Genomic DNA, 20,685 nt, shown 5'->3' on the forward strand with positions numbered 1-20,685 from the left:
ATGGCCTTCATGGCCTCCAAGGAGTAAGAAACCCCAGCAAGGATACGGAGAGCAAGAGAGAGGCCCTCAGTTGCTGAGGAGTCCCCATCCCAACTCAGCCCCCAACACTGATCATTTCCCTCACAATTTCCATTCCAGACCCCATAATAACAGGAGAGGCCTAGGGAGCCCTCCCTACTTTCTTGATTACCATCAATAAAGTTTGCTGCACCCCCCCCCAAAAAAAAAGAATTGATGTAGTCTATGTAAACAAGACAGGCAGAGGTTCTTCTCAGCTCAGACAAGAAAACAGTAACATCTATAAATGATAGCACTGATGTGTAGCTTGCAGAATCATTCTGAGAATCAAGTGTTACACACTTTGAAAAACTGTGCACAAAGTTCAGACTCAACAAGTACAAATTAATTTCTTTTTGTTGCCATCCATACATCCAAGAAGGCATTTCAAGCCCTTCCTACCCCAAATCTTTGACCCTTCCCTGGCTCCAATTTCTATTCCACCCCTTTCCTCTTCTCCTCATCCAACACCACAACACTTGCTTAGCTGTCTAATCCTGTCTTGTTTTGATGGTTGAATAGATGGTTTTCATTGATCCTACCTACTTTCTGTGTGGCAGGTATGGTTATGACACGTAATCCTGCTCACAGCCACTGTTATCCCCAGGGAGAATGTAGTATGCTTGTGTTACGGGTGACAAAATGAAGCTTAGTGAAGGGAAACAAATGTGTCCACAAGTAGAAAAATGTGAACTCAAGGCTCTGGGGAGCTATCTCAGTCAATAAACACGAATCAATAAATACAACACACAAACATGAAGTCCTGAGTTCAGACTCCAGAACCCACATTAAAAAGAAATGTGTGGTGCAAGTGGAGACGTGTGTCCCTGGGGTCTCACTGTCCAATCAGGCTGCTGAATTGTAAGTGCCAAATAAAAATGAGACCCTCTCTCAAAAACACAGTGGACACTGCCCTGGAGAACACGGGTAATTACACATGAGGTTACACACACACACACACACACACACACACACACACACGAACTTCAGAGCTAGAAAATCCAGTTCATTATGAGTCCAGAAGCTGTGTTCTTAACTGTTTCTTCCTGCTAAACGTACAAGGATGAATATAGATATAGATATAGATGATATAGATATAGATGATATAGATAGATATAGAGATAGATATAGATATGGACAGATATAGATATAGATAGATATAGATAGATAGATTTAGATATAGATATAGATATTTCACACAGAAGTTATGTTTTAACTATATCTTAGTGTTAAACATGCAAAGATGAATGAATATCAGAAAGGATGAATATATCATAAAATCTGGGTATTTCTCACAGATTAAGACCTCCAGGACAGCCACCTCCTCTAACCCATTCCCTAATAACACACCACACACTTTTGATGTACTTGTATTACTTCACTCATTGCTCTGACAAAACAACTGGCAAAAGCAGCTTAGGGGAGGAAGAATATATCTTGGCCCACAGTCCTAGGGCTCAGTCCTTTGTGGTGGGGAAGGTGTGGTAGGTAGCAGGAGCGTGAGGCCTTTGATCATGAAGCAGAAAGAGATGGATGCTGGTGCATAGCTCAGCTGTTGCTCCTTTTATTCAGTCAGAACCTCAGCCCATGGGATGGTGCTTCCCACAATTTGAGTGGGTCTCCCCTCCTCCAGTAACCCAAACTAGAAACAGTCTCTCACAGACTTGCCCAGGGACTTTCCGCCCTAGATGATTCTAGGTCCAGTAGGATGACCATTACTATGAACTATCACATTCTGTGAGCCTCCCAGAGGCCCCAGGTGCACAAATAGGCAAAAGAGCTTCTTCTTACCCCAAAGAGACTCAAGAACATAGACCTAGATGTGATGTCTACCTAGAGATAGACAACATGATATAAGGTATCCTATTCCCTGGGGAAAGTCACCAAATGTGAGTGCCATAGGAGAACCAAAGAAGACCACCAGGAGTGTGAAGGAACAGAACTGGAACTATTCCTGAAGACCCACAAAGAGGTCCTTAAAGACTGGATTCAGTGGGAAGGGTGACGGGCAGTAACATCAACACAGACAAAATGGAGGAAATGTCAGAGACAAAGTCAGACACTAGAATGGTAAGGACAGAGTTGTGGCAAGAAAATGTTCTTCCAATTGACAACAATTCAGAGCACTCGATTTTGAAGAAGTGGCTAGGAGTTTTAAAGGGAAGATATGAGATAATTAGGAATTGGGATAAACTATGGAAACCCAGTGAGGATTTCCAACAAGCTACTAGAGCTGGCCTTCTGCCCTCACAGTGACTAAGAGATAGGTATTCTCAGTGCTTGGGTATTGGCTGTAACAGATGGTAAATCTGTTGTTTGAGTTTTCTCCTGGGCTGTAAGGGATCATCCTGGGGACATTAGAAATGTGGCCTTCAGCTGTTAGAAACTATATTGGGGTTTGCACTTGAGACAATTACACCACTATGTACCCCAGGCTGATCTGAAATTCATTCTCCTGCCTCAACTTCCTAAGTGCTGAGATTACGGCCATGATCTCCACAAGAAGCATCATTTTTAAGTATGTATAGGGCCAGTGTTGAAGTCAATTTGAGAAGAAGGCTTTGAGGAGGCTGGAGTTTGGTCAAGGGGAACTTTTATTGGAGAGTTTGGCAAAGTGCTTGACATAGGAGAACTGTATGGATGAACGAAAGGGTTTGAATACCAGGCTGGTAGTAGTCTGGGACTCTCCTAGAGGGAAAATAAAGAGCAGGCCAAGTTTGCCCAGGAGAAGGAGCATTCAGTGAGAGAATAGAGAATATGGAATGAAGAGGAGCTATCTAAGAGTCATCTAATTTGGAAGGAGACCCTGGGAACCCTTGGGGACATTGTTGAGCAGAAGTTGATGTGTGAGATTTCCAAGCTTGGCTGGTTGTTTGCTAGGTCAGGTTTTATGATATGTTCCCTGGTCTGAGCCTGGCACTGTATCTGGGCATTGTAGACAGTGGCTCAGGATGTCTGAGGTGACATGAATCTGCTCCCTCTGCTTTAGAAACTCCAAACACACAACACTGTGCTTTGTGAATTGTTCAAGAAAACGAAGGCCTACTCACTGCTTATGTTAGTGAGGATTCTCCAGGGCAATGAAGTTGGTGGAACATATATATAATTATGAGGGTTGCTTTAACTAAATTGGCTTCTAAGACTGTAAAGTCCCACAATGGTCGTCTACAGCCTGGAGAACTTGGAAAATGAGTAGCTATTCAGTTCAAAAAGCTGGAAGCTCAGGACAAAAGGGACTAATAATGCCAACCCAATAGCAGGCTGAAGTCTTGGGACCTACCTAGAGAGTTCCTGGTGTGATTCCAGTTTAGAAGGACCAAGTGTGTAGGGTTTGACGTCTACAGGTAACGACAGCAGAAACACATATGCATCCACTAATTAAAACACCCCAGCCGAACACTCCTCCATTGTTGGTGGGGTTGCAGACTGCTACAACCATTCTGGAAATCAGTCTGGAGGTTCCTCAGAAAATTGGACATTGAACTGCCTGAGGATCCAGCTATACCTCTCCTGGGCATATACCCAAAAGATGCCCCAACATATAAAAAAGACACGTGCTCCACTATGTTCATCGCAGCCTTAGTTATAATAGCCAGAAGCTGGAAAGAACCCAGATGCCCTTCAACAGAGGAATGGATACAGAAAATGTGGTACATCTACACAATGGAATATTACTCAGCTATCAAAAACAATGACTTTATGAAATTAAATAGGCAAATGGTTGGAACTGGAAAATATCATCCTGGTGAGCTAACCCAATCACAGAAAGACATACATGGTATGTACTCATTGATAAGTGGCTATTGGCCCAAATGCTTGAGTTACCTAGATGCCTAGAACAAATGAAACTCAAGACGGATGATCAAAATGTGAGTGCAGATGCTCATGAGAGACACAGCCAGAATACAGCAAATACAGGCGTGTATGCCAGCAGGGAAACCACTGAACTGAGAACAGGAACCCTGTTGAAGGAATCAGAGAAAGAACTGGAAGAGCTTGAAGGAGCTCGAGACCCCATATGTACAGCAATGCCAACCAACCAGAGCTTCCAGGGACTAAGCCACTACCCAAAGACTATACATGGACTGACCCTGGACTCTGACCTCATAGGTAGCAATGAATATCCTAGTAAGAGCACCAGTGGAAGGGGAAGCCCTGGGTCCTGCTAAGACTGAACCCCTAGTGAACTAGACTGTTGGGAGAGGGCAGCAATGGGGGGAGGGTTAGGAGGGGAACACCCATAAGGAAGGGGAGGGGGGAGGGGGATGTTTGCCCGGAAACAGGGAAAGGGAATAACATTGAAATGTATATAAGAAATACTCAAGTTAATAATAAAAAAAAAAAAAAAGCCAGCCAATTGAACAATTCAATTCACACTCAAGGTGGATCTTTCTTACTTAGTGGCCTGAGCCAAACATGAACTAGCCTTAGAAACATCCTCACAGACACGAAGAGTGTTCTTGGCCAATTGCCAAGCTCTCTCAGCCCAGTCAAGGTGACAGTCAAGATTCGTAATCACACTGCTCTAACTACATTCGAAGATCTGGAGAGGTAGCTCAGGGCGTAAATTGGATCCTGACCTGAGAGTGCCACACTGGTAATCCCAGCACTGGAGAAGTGGAGGCAGGCAGATAGATCCCTGGAACTCCAGCCTCTCTAGCTGAATCATTGTGTTTCTGGTTCATTAAGGTATCATATCCAAAAAGGTTAAGGACCAAGAAGAGATCAAGGAATACACTTGAGGTTTACCTCTGGCCTCCACACACATGCACAGGACACCTTCATGAACACACACTCACACCCACATGAGCACATATGTACAGAACACACACACACACACACACACACACACACACACACACACACACACACACACACAAAGAAGGTCTGATCCTTCTTCCAGAGGCAACACTCACTTGAAATTCCATTTTTATCAATACCATCCAGTGCCCTTATGCTTGGAAGCTGACTTTCTTAATTCTTAGTCTTCTCTAACAAACATATACAGAAACATTGCCATGTTCAGAGAGGTTTAGGGAGATTTAAGTGAGATATGGTGTGTGGAAACTCCTTCATAAGGTACATAAAATCTATCAAAAATGTGGGAGTAGCTACTCTCATTATTGTTGTGGGTTTTTGGGGTTTTTTTTTTCTATTTTCCTATTAAGCACAGAAAAGAAACAAGATTTTATCCATAGTGCTTAAAGGTCAGCATCCCAAAATGTTTCCTCTGGGTTAGCTTTTCAGGTGAAATAAACAAACGTGAAGACTCTGTCACATAAATAGAAGCTGACCCTGGGTCCTTTAGACTCATGTAATGGCCACTCGGAGCATTCTGTAAAAACAAAGCAGACGACCAAAAAATGCTTGTATTGCCCCTGGGTGCTATCCATCAAAGGGAAAGCCTAACCCCAGATTTTATTTCCTGTGTTAGGGCCAAAAGAAGGAGAACAAAACCAATTAAGGAAAACATAATCGATTTCAAAAATCCCTGAATGTGGGGCATCATTCTTTTTCCTTTCCAGGGGAGCTTTATCACTATCAAGTGTGGTTAACGGTGCCAAGCTAAAACATTTATTTATTAATGTTAAAGAATATGCTCTTCTCCTGAAGTCTCTGGAATGAGGTATAATCAAATCCCTCTGTAAAATATTGATAGCAGGTTATTGCCGTAGCACTGAGAGAAAATCTAAATGAGTGCCACAGCAAGACTTCTCCAGATTACTGGGAGCTGGGCAAAGGCTCAGCGAGTAAAAGCACTTACTGTGCAAGCATGAAGACATGAGTTCAAATCCCCGACGTCCGTGTAAAAGGCACACTAATAACTCCAGCACTGGAGTAGCAGAGATGAAAACAGGAGAATGGCTGGGGTTCTTTGACAAACTGGTCTAGTCGAAAGACAGTGAGCACCATGTTCTGTGAGAAATGTTGTCTGAAGGAAATGTGGTGAAAGTAAGAGCAGAAGGCAGCTGACATCTTCCTATGGTCAACATAGATGTCCATGTGTCCACTCTCATGCATACACACTCAAAACAATAGATGCCAGCTCAGTCTGGGGCCTGTAAAAGAGAATATATGAAAATTCGGTGCATCATGCTTAAAATCTAGGGCAGTGACCCAGCCACTATTCCCACCATGCAGGCGTCACTACCCCAGACACCCAGGCAACTCCTCTTGGACTCAGACCCAACACATTCTGACTTTGCCCTCCTACAGACTGTCAGGTTTGACCTCTCTAGGGTCTTGATGTGAAGAGGGAAGATAATATTGTCTCCAGCCCCACAGGATTGTTTTGAAGGTCAAAGGAAAAACACGGCCCTTAGTTTAGTATGTAAGAAAGCACTCAAGAGTTTTCCCTCTCTTTTCTCTGAATCCCAAGCCCCTGACACTCTTCTAGGTTGTAATCACTGAGCAGAGAGTGTTGAGGATGGGAGGGGTAGGAGACAGGAGGATTCCTGGAGCTTACTGACCAGCCAATGTAGCCTAATCAGTAAACTCTAGATACCAATAAAAAAAAATCAAGTGCATGGCTCCTGAGGAACAACATTCTGGCAAGCACAATACACACACACACACACAGTTGAACAATGCTATAATTTTCCCCCTTTGTATTTCACTGACCTATTTCCTTGGGTGTCCAGGAAAACTGAGGTGAGGTAGGCCTAGCCACACCTCAAGCCTTCGCAGCCCACGAGCATGTCAGTCAAACTGCCAGGAAGCCTTCTCATCTCCTCAGATCTAGGTCCAACGGAGGGAACTGCAGGACAGAGGTAATAATGTGGAGACTCTCTATTGCTTGTTTTGAAGTGCTTTTCTCTGACTCTTCTAGGTCAAACGCGAACCAACATTCCCAGTAATTTAACTTTGAGATTAATATTTCTGACTGTTCTCTTTCCAGCTTCTAAATGATTTTAATAGAAAATGTGTTAGGGTTTCCATCACCATGACAAAGTAGCTGATGTGGCAATTTAAAAAGAAAAACCAAAGATTTATTTTTCACTCACATTTTCCGTCACGGGAATAGAAAGGGGTAAGTAACATGATCATGAGGAACTTGTGGGGGGAAAGGGTTTGTTTCTCTTACTTCTAGGGACTCAAGCAGGGCAGGAACCTGGAGGCAGCATCTGATGCAGAGGCTGTGGACAGACATAGGTTACTGAAGCTCCTCATGCCTGATCTTGCCTTTGAACTAATTCCTGATGGCACATGGTATACTAGAGATCTGGATAAATGTCAGCGGTTATCAGTGCCTCCTACATCCAGTGGCCTGAGCAACTTCCAGAGTCTCAGACTCAGACATCACCTGTTGGACTACCCAGCCCCTGTAGTGTAAACTAATCTAGTAAATCCCTTCACATGGTACATATTCGTTCTATCTGTTCTGTTCTTCTGCAAAACTGTAGATAACACATTGCTCAAAGGTATTTCCTTAATACTAGATTTGGGTAATGTAAAAAAAGCAGGATTTTAAAATGTTTAAACTAGGCATGATGGTATACCTGTAAGCCCAGCACTCAGAAAGAAGACGTGAGATTTATGAATTTGAAGCCAGTTTAGGCTACATAGTGAGACCCTATTTGAAAGAAAGAAAGAAAGAAAGAAAGAAAGAGAGAGAGAGAGAGAGAGAGAGAGAGAGAGAGAAAGAAGAAAGGAAGGAAGGGAGAGAAAATGGAGGACAAGGTCCCAGTATACTATTGCTTCAGGAATATCTGTGTTTTCTTCTCTTGTAATTATCCTTTTGTTAACTGTAGGCTCAACAGCCAGATGTATTGGCTTATCTCCTCCTGCCTAGATTCCTAAAAGATGAAACAAAACAATTACTGCTAAAGGAAAGAATTATACAAATCATGCATCTTTAATGAAGACACAGGAATAGAAACTGTAGTATCTAGCACAGAAGGTTGTAAGGCTGTCCTGTAAGTTAACTCCGGGGAGAATGGGATAGCCTTGGACCGGGTGTGAGGGGCAAGGTTTCCAACTCTCACCCTGTGTTAGTTACTTTTCTGTTGCTGTCGTAAAATACAGTGAGTAAAACCAACTTAAAGAAGGAAGTGTGTTTTATCTCACAGTTCCAAAAGGATAGAATCCATTGTGGTGGGAAAGCATGGCAGCAAGACCGGGGAGTAATGAGATCATATCTTATCCTCACATGAAAAACACAGACAGGAAACAGGAAGTGAAAGTAAGGCTACAAACCCTCAAAGCCCACCCTGAGTGAGAGGCTCCACCTCCTAAAGGTCCCAAAACCTTCCCGAACATCACCACCAAATGGGGACACATGAGTTTCTGGGGACCATTTCTCAATTCAAACCCCAACACACTCATTTAAGCAAGCAAACAAACTCAGAAAAGTTTTCTGTATGGGTCTCAGTTTATCATACGTAAAATTGGGAGCCTGTAACATAGAATCATAGGCAGTTCATATTTACTCAAAAGACTCCAAGTCAACTGATCTCAGAGATATTTGTACTGAAGTACTCTCCACGGGAGTACACGCTATAGAACTAACCAAGGTGTCCAACGACAGGGGAGTAAATAAAAAAAAATGTGGATTACATACACAGGGAAATTTTTTGCAGTCATGAAAAGTATGAAATTGGGTCCTTGGAAGAAAAATGAATGCCACCTGAGACAACCATATTGTAAAATTTAAGTCGCTATCAGATAGACAACAATCACATTTTCCCTCATTTGTGAGTCTGAGAATTCATAAATGCATAAATACCACGAATGTATCCAATAAATAGATGGATGAGGGGAGAAGAGCTGAGGGAAGGTGGGCCAGGACATGCTCAAAGCACATTAGATGCTTGCATGAACATGACCTCCTATAAGTATCTTAGTTACAGTCCTCCTGCTGTGACAAAATAACATGGCCATAAGCAGCCTGAGGAGGGAAGCCTCTACCTCTTTCTCCTTACGCTTCCAGGTCACAGCCCATCACTAAGGGGGGGTGAAGGCAAGAACTCGAGCAGGGTAGGACCTGCAGGCAGGATCTGATGGAGGAGTGCTGCTTCCTGGCTTGTTCCTCATGGATTGCTCAGTCTGTTCTCCTCAGGCATCCAAGACCACCATCGCAGAGGTGGCACTGCCCACAGTGAGTTGGATCCTCCCATATCAGTCATCAATCAAGAAGATTTTCCCACAAGTCAATCTGGTATGAATCTTTTCTCAATTGAGGGTCCATCTTCTAAAATGACTTTGACTTGTGTCAGGTTGACATAAAGCTAGCCAATACAATAACCTGTGTAATAATAAAGATACTAACACCTTTTATCATAGCGTAGGATGATGGTACTGGCCAGCCACCGTGTCTGTGGGTATGTTTCCTGTCCTGTTTACTTCTCAAAGATGCCTTGTGAAAGTTTACCAAATCCATTCACAGTAATTTCAGAGCAGTACCTGGCCTGTTCATAAAAGCTGTGACGGTGTTCTCCAAAACATCTTCTGATCATACATCATTCAACTCTTTGACTCTGATACCTGCCCCAGAGTTTTTGATACTCTTAGAATCCATTGCTGAGATTTCTTTTAAAGTGAACAGAGAAAGAAAACATTGAAATTTAATAATCATTTTTGTCTCTATAAATAGAAGAACGGGACATTAAAAGCCACAGAAGTTTTCATTTGATGTAAAATAGTATGGTTTTCATGTAGTAAAATCCTTTAGAAATAAGAAAATGTTTTACCTTTCAAGAGAGGAAGAAAGCTGTGCTCATGGAATAACTGTTCATATGTATTAGAGTTCATAATCTCAACTTATTAATCCCACTCCCGATGTCACTGTAAGGTAGAGGACATCCCTTGTTGACAGGTGAGGAAGCTGAGGCTCAAGGAAGCTCACTTCAGTGACAGTCGTGTGATTCTGCTAAGGCAGACTCAGGCTGCAAACCAGCAAGAGAGCTCTACCCATACCCACTCACTAGTCCAAGGCTGGCTCAGGCTACAGATACTCCCAGGGGTAGTGGATTTAAAAAAAAAGTCATTTTTTAAAATAAAGCAAATTCTGATTAAACGCACTAGTAGAACTTTGTTGTGCTGCTGCCATAGCATGGAAAGATTGAGCTGGTGCCCAGGTGGACACTTCACCCCTGCATTCTGGTCTCTTTGGTGTGGGAAGATATTCTGCCAACTACCAGAAGAGAAACATGGTCATCAACCCAGGTACAAATCCTTTGGCCTACCATTCGTCCTACCTGTTTGATATTCTAGGCCAATGGTGGCACAGAACTTGTGGGAGAAACCAACCAATATCTGGTTTGACCTAAGGTCCACAAGAAGGAATCCATACTCAATACTGCTTGGGTATCCAAGAACTAGAAACTAAATAGTCCAGAGACCTAGGATAAAACAAAACATTACTAGTCTTTTTAAAAAAAAAATCAAAATTTCAAATGATCTTTAATCATTTTAAAATTCATTAAAATTATTTGATGTAATTGAATTCTGCTATTCTCATAGATGGGAGCCTTATTCAGCTATCCTCAGAGGGCTTTTCTCTGGCAGCAGATGGGAACAGATGCAGAGATCTACAGCCCAATGCTATGTGGAGAAAGAGAGTCTAAATTAGAGGTCTCCACCAAATTCCTCCCCTTGGAGCTCAGGGAATCCTACAAAAGAAGAGACAGAAAGAGAGTAAGGGCCAGAGAGGATGGAGGACACCAAGAGACAAAGCCCTCTGAACCAACTAAGCAAGGTGTGTATAAGCTCAACACTGAAGCAGCAAGCATAGGGCCTACATGGGTCTGTAACAGGCCCTTGGTCTGTAGATTACAGCTGTCAGCTTAATATCTGGGGGGACTCCTGACTATGTGAAAGAGTGGGTCTCTGACTTCTACCTGCCATTGGGTCCTTTTTCCTGTTGGGTTGACATATCCAACTTTGATAAAGTAGTTTGTCCATCATCTCAATACATTGGTTTTTGTCACATTTGATTGTTATCTCGTAGAAGCATGTTCTTTTCTAATGAGAGACAGAAAGGCAGTAAATATGGAGGGGAAGGAAGGCAGAGAGGAGGAACTGGGAAGAGTAGAGGGAAGAGAAATTATAATCAGGATATATCATATAAGAAAAGAATTCATTTTCAATAAAAATCATTTTGTATTTTAATAAAATGAATTATAATTTAAGTTCACTAATACAATTTTGTTGTTCTGCTATTTCCTCAAATTAAAAAAAATACCTAGTGGAGGGGAAAGGATGCTCAAGTAACTTACCAGGCTCTTGAAATACAGAAATGTATAAATATCAAGAGGCCCTTCCCCAAGGTTATACAAGAAGTAAGAATTGTTGAGGAGAGAGCGTTCTTCTGTGGGGCTGTCTGCAAGCCCTGCAGGAATGAAGAGGATGTATGACATATAATAACTTTTCTAAGTTATGGCCCATGATGGAATGGGATTTTCAGTAATGTAGGTATGTTTCAGTCAGTCACGCTCCAGTGTGTAACCCTCACTCTCACTCTTGTAGCAGGCCCCCACCAATGTTCCTGTAGCCAATTCCTTATCCACATTTATAAAAGCCAACCCCCAGCCAATATTCCTATAGTTAGCACTTCATCCCTACTTCTTGTAAGTAATTCCTCATTCATGTTCATGTGAATAATTCCACAGTCATGCTCCTGGAGTAACCCCTAACTCCTGCTCCTGCAAGTGATCCCAACCCCTACTCCTGTGTGTAACCCCTCACCCCTGCTTCTGTGACCCTTCACCTCTGCTTCTGTAATTGCTCCCAAGCTTACTGGTTTGCTAAGCTACATGGGTGGAATCATTTCTTGGGTCTGTTGTTGGTACCATATCTGAGTTGAAATAGAAACTATGTCTCCTCAAGAAAAGCCACATGACAAACATGCTGTTGATAAGAACCCCATAAGAACAGTATCAACTAACTAGACCACCCAGAGCTTCCAGGGACTAAACCACCAACCAAAGAGTACACATGGAAGGAGACAGGACTCCAGATACATATATAGCAGAGGAGGGCCTTATCTGATATCAATGTAAGGGGAGGGAGGCTTGATGCCCGAACATAGGGAGATATAGAGGGGTGAGGCAGGAGTAGGTAATTGGGCAAAAGAGCACCCTCATAGAGGCAAAGGGGGATGGGGAGAGGAGTGATTGGATGGGGGGGCTGGTGGAGGGGTAACTGGGAAGGGGGTATCATTTTAAATGCAAATAATTAACAAAAGGAAAGAAAGAAAGAAAGAAAGAAAGAAAGAAAGAAAGAAAGAAAGAAAGAAAGAAAGAAAGAAAGAAAGAAAGAAAAGAAAGAAACATAGATAGATAAAAGATAGAAAGAAAAAAGAACTCTTATAAGTCTTGCAATGAAACAACAACAAAAATGCTTTGAAAATCCTATATACTTTTCATGACTTAATACCAATAACAGGACAGGGGACTGTTGTCACACTGAAAGGACTAAGATAGAATCATAGTCCAGGAGATACGCTAGAATCGGAAATCAGCCAATGTGGCTTTCAGAGCTAATTGTTGACACCAGTGACAGAAGAGATCCGTTATCTCAAATCTGAATAGAGACACATTAGACATACTTCACAGCCTGTGGTCACAGCAAAATGCTGGGTTGTCCTCAATTGCTTGTTCTCGCTTGAATAAAGTTTCTCCAAAGTGTTTTTAACGGACCTATGTACAACGCTGCAGGTACTACTCACAGCAAAGTACTGAAAACTACTAATACCACGTGATACATTCTGAAAGCATTCTCTTTTCTTTTAATTTTTTCCCCTAACCCTTCCCCCTCCCCTTCTCTATGGATGTTCCCCACCCCATCCTCCCCCCATTACCACCCTCCCCCCAAAAATCACAATCATGTTCACTGGGGGTTCAGTCTTGGCAGGACCAAGGGCTTCCCCTTCCACTGGTGCTCTTACTAGGCTATTCATTGCTACCTGTGAGGTTGGAGCCCAGGGTCAGTCCATGTAGAGTCTTTGGGTAGTGGCTTAGTCCCTGGAAGCTCTGGTTGGTTGGCATTATTGTTCATATGGGGTCTCGAGCCCCTTCAAGCTCTTCCAGTCTTTTCTCTGATTCCTTCAATGGGGGTCCCGTTCTCAGTTCAGTGGTTTGCTGCTGGCATTGGACTATGTATTTGCTGTATTCTGGCTGTGTCTCTCAGAAGAGATCTACATCTGGTTCCTGTCAGCTTGCACTTCTTTGCTCATCCATCTTATATAGTTTGGTGGCTGTATATGTATGGGCCACATGTGGGGCAGGCTCTGAATGGGTGTCTCTTCAGTCTCTGTTCTAAACTTTGCCTCCCTATTCCCTCCCAAGGGTATTCTTGTTCCCCTTTTAAAGAAGGAGTGAAGCATTTGCATTTTGGTCATCCTTCTTGAGTTTCATGTGTTCTGTGCATCTTGGGTAATTTGAGCATTTGGGCTAATATCCACTTATGTGATACATTCTTAAAGCATTCTCAACACACATTAAAGATTAGATTTTTTAATGCTAAAATGGCATACAAATTCAAATTCTCATATTTTTGGAAGCATCCTTCTTTCCCAACTCCTGCCAGCCCTGTGCACAGCTAATAAAAACTTAATGGTACTGGTTCTCTTGCTCCAGGACAGAGTTATGACCAAGCATCTCCTGGACCTGAGCTCAAGACAGACAGGCAGGTGTCTCACCAAGGGTGTGCCCACTCAGTCCCTACCCCTGCTTCAGAATTCCTCTGCCAGCACTGTAGCATATTACACAGTGAACTCTTCAGCAAAATGATTGTTGAGGAAGGGCAGGATCCCTGTACTTGTGTACAGTTAGCTAGACAACCTGTGAGACCCAGCACAAAAAAAGAAAATGGTACCCTTGCTCAAGAAAGCTGGGGAAAGTAACATTAAAGGACTCCATGTCTGTCTTGTGTTCCATGGTCTCTCTCATTTATATACTCAATTTATAGTATATTTTGCTATTTAATGTCATTCTTAGTAAGGAAAAGTATGACTAAAGTAACTACCAGGGAGGCTGGAAATGTTCATCTTTCTGTTGTGGAGAACCAGGAAGACTACAGAGGAAAGTTACCCGGCTGAGGTACCGCCCTAACAAATTAAAGAGAATATGACAAAACTCAAATGTCTCCTACTATGAAGTTACAGCAAAATTAGGGTTACCTGCGTGTTTTAGGTGTAGGGCACTGAAGGGGAGCTGCTTTCTCCTTGTGTGTAACACCTAAAAAGCCTTTCACTTAACCAATTGCAAACCAAATTGGATCCCAATAAAGTCCTTCAATCGTGAGGAAAATGTTCCAGCGAGGGGATTTCTATGCTCGATAACAAACAAAACCAAGAGGAGAAAGAAGTGAGAAAGTAGGCTATTGATACAGAGAATGTTAGATGGAGGAAATTGCTGGGGTTTGTTCGCTCATATTCCCTTCTATGCATGAAGAGGTTGGCAAGATATTATATCATAATTACAGATTCCCATAGCAGCTTGAGAATCAACAGCTCCTATTGTTCTAAGGCTTTTGCTCATGAGCTTCAAGATTATATCACACACACACACACACACACACACATACACACACACACATACACACACACACACACAAAGATAGGGACTAATTACATTGCATATTTATACTTCCACAGCTCCTTCCATTACCCGTATAATTCCCCATGGGTTCTAATTAGCTCAATCAGGCTGGGAGGAGTACAAATTTAAGTAATTTTAAATAAATATAGGGTTTGCTACCGCCACAAAATCTGGCAAAATGCTTGCCTTACAACTACAACTTAGAACTGTAGTTTATCCTTCATTTCTGGGAGGGGAAAAAATACCCAACTGGATAGCATTTTTATTGTGCTTAGATTTAATCAAGGATAATAGTTTCTTTTTTAATGTTTGTAATTGAAATAGAATTACATTGCTTAAATAATACTAACCTAGCTGTTTTGCATTTAGGTGGTTTCTTGCAATCGGATGAGGAGAAAGACCCTACTTGGTTTAAATTTTTTGTGAGCTCTCAAGCCACAGCTCTGAAGGTAGCATCCAATAATGTCCCCATTCTCCTTCCTCCCCAGTTCATAATCAGCATGACCCAGAAGTCATTGCCTGTGCAGGATATAATGGACTGCGTAGGAAAAGCGATACACTCTGGGAAGATGGGTTTAATTACTCTAGGCACTCTTCTATGGATTCAAATTGAAGAAAGAGTGTGGCTCTGTAAAATGAAAATACCTAATACTTCTCTCAACATAAAGAATGACAATGTCAGAGTCTCCCCTACCTCCCACCAGCTCATTAGTAATTCATCTGGCTTCAGCATCTTGGGGCTAATCAGGGAGAGGGCCCCTGCAGCTGCACTTACAATCAGCTCAATGCCAAATGGCCTCCCTGGTGCAATCACCGTCCCCAAACCTCCAGATGACTCCTAATGAAGGGACTCATTTGGAAAGGAGCTGGCACACTATGACCAGGTCTGTAGCATCTCCTGGCTAGAGCTCTGGGGCTCACAGTGGCTCTCCTCTCCTGTCACAGACAGCCTGCTTTGGGGGATACTCCAAGGAGAGCATAGAGGAGAAAGATGCAGAGACAGGCAGAGATGATTTGTGGAGTCCTATATGCTCTCATTTTTGAAAAGACTCTTTCTAAACTTGAAACCATTGACTCGTCCCTGGAGTAATGATCTTCTCAGCCTGAGCATCCAGGAACCACTTCGGAAACACGCTACCCCACTCACCCTCTCTCCAAATACAGCATTTTGTTAGCAACAGTATTTGATATTTTTTCTATTGCTGTGACAAATTCCCATGACGAAGGCAATATGTAGAGGGAACAATTTATTTGGGCTTACGGCTCGAGAGGGATAAAAGTCCATGAGCACTGTGGTGGGGAAGCATTGCAGCAAGCAGACATGTCAGCCGAAGCTGACAAACAAGAAGTAGAGAGAGTTCCCTGCAGAGAGCAGATGGCTTTTAAAACCTCAAAGCCCGAACTTACTAACATTCTTCCTCTAGGAAGGCCCCATTCCTAAACCTTCCAAAGAGTGTTACTACCTGGGCACCCAGCATTTAGATTCTGGAGAATGTGGGGGACATCTCATTCAAAAGACCCACAGTGACAAATGTGTTAATACTGGAGCCATGTATGGTGGCTCATACATGTAAGCCTAGCATTCTGGAACCTAGAAGGCTGAGGCAGAAGAATAAAGCATCTGAAGGCAGGCTAGATGAGACCGATAGATTTGTGTGTTTGCTTTAAGTAGATGATAGATAGATAGATAGATAGATAGATAGATAGATAGATAGATAGATAGATGCATACATACATACATAGGCAGACATAGATACATAGATTCATAGATAAATGATAAATGTATGGTAGATAGCTAGATAGTAAGCCAGACAGACTCATAAAAGATGGATGGGTGCATATATAGATAGATTATTAATAGATATATGATACATACATATATACACAATACATAGATAGGTAGTAAATACATTCAGACATACATGCATACATACATAGCAAGGGGTAGGAAGGAATAAAAAGAAAAGGTAGAAGATTTGTGGAAAGAAGAGTCTAACTAGCTCTGTAGTGTATGAGCTGTATTCACAGTAAGTCATCATCTGGAACCGGCCCACGCATTCTCCTCAGCATTTTTGTGGTTCTGTCGAAGGAGTCAGCAGCATGGCCTCCTCTTGCAGCTTCTTATACAATGTAGAGGTGCCTCATCTTTCACAGTCTGTCTCCTGGTTGACTGTGCTAAACTCCCTGCATGTGCTAAACTTCAGTTTCATTCTAAGCTCCGGGAATGATGAATGCAAGCTATCCCTCAGCGGCATCACCTCGGGGAACGCTGCTCTGTTTCAGACCAGCAATAGTTGTGCAATCCCTTGGAGGCTTATTGCATTTTGTCCAAGTGCTTTATAAAAATGAGGAGGAAACAGAACAATGAACAAGCTGATACAAGGGATAACAAGAACAGGTCATATAGACTCAGCACCATTGAGACAAAGCTGCAAATCACCACGCAGCCTCAAGACAGAGAATCTTTCACCTTAATCAGATTCTCATTGGCTTTACACAGCTCAATTGTGTATTTAATTAATTGTGAAGAAAAAGAACACAATTAAGGAACGTGTACCAAATGCTGGCCATGAATCATAAATGACTGTGATTAAAGAACTGAGGTAAAATTAGGAATTTTATTACATTTTAACAGTCCTCAAATAGAACTTCTCCTAACGCCTTTATAGCCAATAAGTCAATCTAGTGTCTGGCTTTTCCACCCTTGCAGAAATTTCCAAGAATAGATGATGTATGAGAGGTGAGAACAACTTGTACTTCTGATCAAAAAGGATGAGGACACAGACTCCAAACTGATATCGATCTAAAAGGAATTTACTTAATGAAAATAAAACTCAATTAAGGAGAACTAACCAAGAGCCTCTCAGTAAGACGACTTGAAAAAGTAACAACCGAGATAGAAAGCTATGGCCCTGTGCACAAAGTTATTTCTGGCTGTGAATCTCATGATCGCAAAATTTTAAAGCAAATGGACCTTTGTGGAAAACTACTTGAAGAACCAGTAGAGACCCTTATAACAGCACAGCAGAATAAGAGCTCCCAGAATTCATACCCTAGATGCACAGAACACATGAAACTCAAGAAGGATGACCAGAATGCGAATGCTTCACTCCTTCTTTAAAAGGGGAACAAGAATACCCTTGGGAGGGAATAGGGAGGCAAAGTTTAGAACAGTGACTGAAGGAACACCCATTCAGAGCCTGCCCCACATGTGGCCCATACATATACAGTAACCAAACTAGATAAAATGGATGAGCAAAGAAGTGCAAGCTGACAGGAACTGGATGTAGATCTCTCCTGAGAGACACAGCCAGAATACAGCAAATACATAGGCGAATGCCAGCAGCAAACCACAGAACTGAGAACGGGACCCCCGTTGAAGGAATCAGAGAAAGAACTGGAAGAGCTTAAAGGGGCTCGAGACCCCATATGAACAATAATGCCAACCAACCAGAGCTTCCAGGGACTAAGCCACTACCCAAAGACTCTACATGGACTGACGCTGTGCTCCAACTGCATAGGTAGCAATGAATAGCCTAGTAAGAGCACCAGTGGAAGGGGAAGCCCTTGGTCCTGCCAAGACTGAATCCCCAGTGAACGTGATTGTTGGGGTGAGGGTGGTAATGGGGGGAGGATGGGGAGGGCAAGCCCATATAAAAGGGGAGGGGGAAGGGTTAGGGAAATGTTGGCCGGAAACCGGGAAGGAGAATAACAATTGAAATGTAAATAAGAAATACTCAAGTTGATAAAGATTAAAAATAAAAAAAGAACTACCAGAATTCATATGGAGCAGCATCGTGAATGCATCACTAAGGTAAAGGCGCATGCAAAGCACCATGGAGCTAGAGGTCAGTCTCTAAGGTACCCAAAAACTAAGCATGAGGACTTGAGTTCAGGCGATCCTCAGAACGCATGTGAAACAGCTAGACACGGTGAGACACACTTGCCATCTCAGCACTGGGGAGGCAGACAGAGGAAGAACCAACCCCAGGGATCATCAGCCAGCTTAGCCTATTGGGGATCTCCAGGCCATTGAGAGATTCTCCCTCATTCTCCCTAAGAAATGACACCCAAGGTTGACTAGGCACGCGCGCGCGCGCGCGCACACGCACACACACACACACACACACACACACACACACACACACACCACATTCTATGATACCTTGGTGTTAAGATGAGAGAGGAATGAGTAGTCACACAACTTGCTTATTTCGTAAGGACTTAAAATATGGAACTGCAAAGAGCATTGAAAACAGAGTGAAAATGTGGAAATTGTCTAAACCCTACTTTCGTGAACAACTGACTGGTGAAGTGAGTATATGCTTCATCTATTTAAAAATTAAACTAAGTGAAAGGAAGCCTTCCCTTTCTATAGAAAATATGCAGTCCTATTTCCTAAGTAAAGAAACACTGGGTACCAAGGCAAATTAAAAATGGCCACAGTCCCTGAAGTTGATTTTGGAGAGCAGATGCTTGCTTTCTCAGTGAGTGAGGCCCTGAGCTGAGCAATGGTCCTGATGCTACCGTTCACACAGATGTCAGCCGTGTGAGTTCTTCTCCTTCTCTATCAGAGAAGGCAATTCTTATTTCATATGAGGAAGGAGTAAACAATTGGTCAATGAATGTATATCTTGGAGTCAGTCACAAACAGAAACAGATTCATCTAATTATATGTAAAAAATTGATGCCATTCATAAATCCCATGAGCCACCATAAACCACATGGTGGCACTCAGGAGGTAGGTGGAGGTAGGAGGGACACAAGTTCAAGGTCAGCCTTGGCTACACAGTATGTTTGAGACCTATGCTGCGTGAGACCCTTTCTTCTCAAAGCAAATAAACCAAAATTTAAGGTATTTATAATGCGGGTGTTGGTATATCGTAAGGCAAGGAATCCCAAGGTAAATAACAGTAAGGAAGTTTTAAACTTATTCAGTTGGTTTTATATGGATATTCATATTACAATTCCAGGGTTTTTTTTAATTAAAATTATTGTTTTTGAAGAGGGAGCTTTTGACCAAGAATTGTGTGCTTTCTCAGATAGAAAAGTAATCAGTGAGGAATGCCGAATGGCTGAGAAACACCTAAAGAAATGTTCAACATCTTTAGTCATAAGGGAAATGCAAATCAAAACAACCCTGAGATTTCACCTCACACCAGTGAGAATGGCTAAGATCAAAAACTCAGGTGACAGCAAATGCTGGCGAGGATGTGGAGAAAGAGGAACACTCCTCCATTGTTGGTGGGGTTGCAGACTAGTACAACCATTCTGGAAATCAGTCTGGAGGTTCCTCAGAAAATTGGACATTGAACTGCCTGAGGATCCAGCTATACCTCTCTTGGGCATATACCCAAAAGATGCCCCAACATATAAAAAGACACGTGCTCCACTATGTTCATCGCAGCCTTATTTATAATAGCCAGAAGCTGGAAAGAACCCAGATGCCCTTCAACAGAGGAATGGATACAGAAAATGTGGTACATCTACACAATGGAATATTACTCAGCTATCAAAAACAATGACTTTATGAAATTCGTAGGCAAATGGTTGGAACTGGAAAATATCATCCTGAGTGAGGTAACCCAATCACAGAAAAACACACATGGTATGCACTCATTGATAAGTGGCTACTAGCCCAAATGCTTGAATTACCCTAGATGCCTAGAACACATGAAACTCAAGACAGATGATCAAAATGTGAATGCTTCACTCCTTCTTTAGAAGGGGAACAAGAATACCCTTGGCAGGGAAGAGAGAGGCAAAGATTAAAACAGAGACTGAAGGAACACCCATTCAGAGCCTGCCCCACATGTGGCCCATACATATACAGCCATCCAATTAGACAAGATGGATGAAGCAAAGAAGTGCAGGCCGACAGGAACCAGGTGTAGATCTTTCCTGAGAGACACAGCCAGAATACAGCAAACACAGAGGCGAATGCCAGCAGCAAACCACTGAACTGAGAATAGGACCCCCGTTGAAGGAATCAGAGAAAGAACTGGAAGAGCTTGAAGGGGCTCGAGACCCCATATGAACAACAATGCCAAGCAACCAGAGCTTCCAGGGACTAAGCCACTACCGAAAG

General features: G+C 42.6%; 1 pseudogene; it reads left to right on the forward strand.

The window, feature by feature from the left end:
- LOC116911552 overlaps positions 1 to 5,612 on the forward strand; it is a 30,188-nt pseudogene extending 24,576 nt beyond the window's left edge.
- Positions 5,613 to 20,685: the final 15,073 nt, after the last annotated feature.

This window comes from Rattus rattus, chromosome 10 (assembly GCF_011064425.1).
Source record: "Rattus rattus isolate New Zealand chromosome 10, Rrattus_CSIRO_v1, whole genome shotgun sequence".
Classification (NCBI taxonomy): domain Eukaryota; kingdom Metazoa; phylum Chordata; class Mammalia; order Rodentia; family Muridae; genus Rattus; species Rattus rattus.